Genomic DNA, 1,600 nt, shown 5'->3' on the forward strand with positions numbered 1-1,600 from the left:
CCCCTCCCCGGCCCCTCCCTTGAAGGGGGGGCCTGCCCGCCGTCCTTCCTCCTTCCCTCGCCGACCCTTCCCAGACCCCTCCCCGCCCCTCCTTGCAGGGCGGGCCGGCCCGGCGTCCCTCCTTCCTTCCTCGCCGCCCCCGCCGCCCTTTCCCAGACCCCTCCGCGCCCCTCCCTCGCAGGCGCGCCCGCCCGCCGTCCCTCCTTCCTCCCTCGCCGCCCCTTCCCGGACCCCTCCCCGCCCCTCCCTCGCAGGCGCGCCTGCCCGCCGTCCCTCCTCCCTCCCTCGCCGCCCCTTCCCGGACCCCTCCCCGCCCCTCCCTCGCAGGCGCGCCCGCCCGCCGTCCCTCCTCCCTCCCTCGCCGCCCCCGCCGCCCCTTCCCAGACCCCTCCCCGCCCCTCCCTCGCAGGCGCGCCCGCCCGCCGTCCCTCCTCCCTCCCTCGCCGCCCCTTCCCGGACCCCTCCCCGCCCCTCCCTCGCAGGCGCGCCTGCCCGCCGTCCCTCCTCTCCATCCTTGCGTGCCGCCAGTCATCCGGGGGCGCAGCAGTCGAGGGCGGGTGATTGGGCCTTGGTCTGTCGTACGGGTCGCCCACCCACTCTCATGCGCGATGTTTTTTTCTTTTTTCTCGCTTGCTGTCTCTTGAGTGATGTGCTCTCCCTCTAACCGCCAATGGCAGTTATAAGTTGCGGCCGTCGCCGCGGCTCGTCTCTGCCGCGGCGGCTGCTGCGCGCTCGCAGCGGCGCCGCTCTCTCGAGCGACGGCTGGCGCCGCGGCTCGCCGCCGACGCGCACTGCGCTCGCACGACCATCCGCGGCGTGGCGTGCGCAGTGCTGGGCGCCGCTCTGCGAGCGCTTCTGCGGGCGCCTCATGCTGCACTGCTGTACATCATCCTGCACTGCTGGATTGGACTGCGTTGGTCATCGAGGAGACTGCGCGGTGCTCTACGCGGAGGTCTGCGAGCGTCGATCGCGCACGGCAGGCGGATTGCGGGCTGCGTGAGAGCGGCAGGCGCTCTTCTTTCTCTGGTGCTGCTGCTGCTGCTGCTGCTGGTGCTGATGGTGCTGATGCTGCTGCTGGTGCGGCGCGGCTCTGCGACTCGGCTCACCGCGCGCGTCGCTGGAATCTGACGCGGTGGGCGGCGTCGAGAGCGGCAGCGGTGGCGGCTCGAGGGTGGAGGCGGTGGCTGGAGGCTGTGGTGGACTTTGAGTTTATTTAGGGGTCGAGTACGCGGGCCGCCGCGCGGCGAGCTGCTGCCGCGCATGCTGCGCTGTGGGCTTCGCCATCGTGTCCTGAGTACGTCGCCGACGCCACCTGCCGCTCGCCGCTGCCTTGGACTTCCCTGCCATCAGGCAAACACACAGACACACACACACAAACACACACACGTTATTAATCGGGTAATAATTTTTAAATATTAATCCTCGGGCGGCGGAGCGGCGCGGCGGCGGGCAGCGCGAGGCGGCGGCGCGGCGAGGCAGCGGGCGGCGCAGGGCGGGGCGGCGCGGCGGCGGGTGGGGTAATTAATTATTTGTTAATTCATTATTACTTAATAATCATCGGGCGGCGGCGCGGCGCGGCGGCGGGCGGGGCGGAGCGGGG

The sequence above is a fragment of the Emiliania huxleyi genome (genome assembly GCF_000372725.1).
Source record: "Emiliania huxleyi CCMP1516 chromosome Unknown EMIHUscaffold_16, whole genome shotgun sequence".
Classification (NCBI taxonomy): Eukaryota; Haptophyta; order Isochrysidales; family Noelaerhabdaceae; genus Emiliania; species Emiliania huxleyi.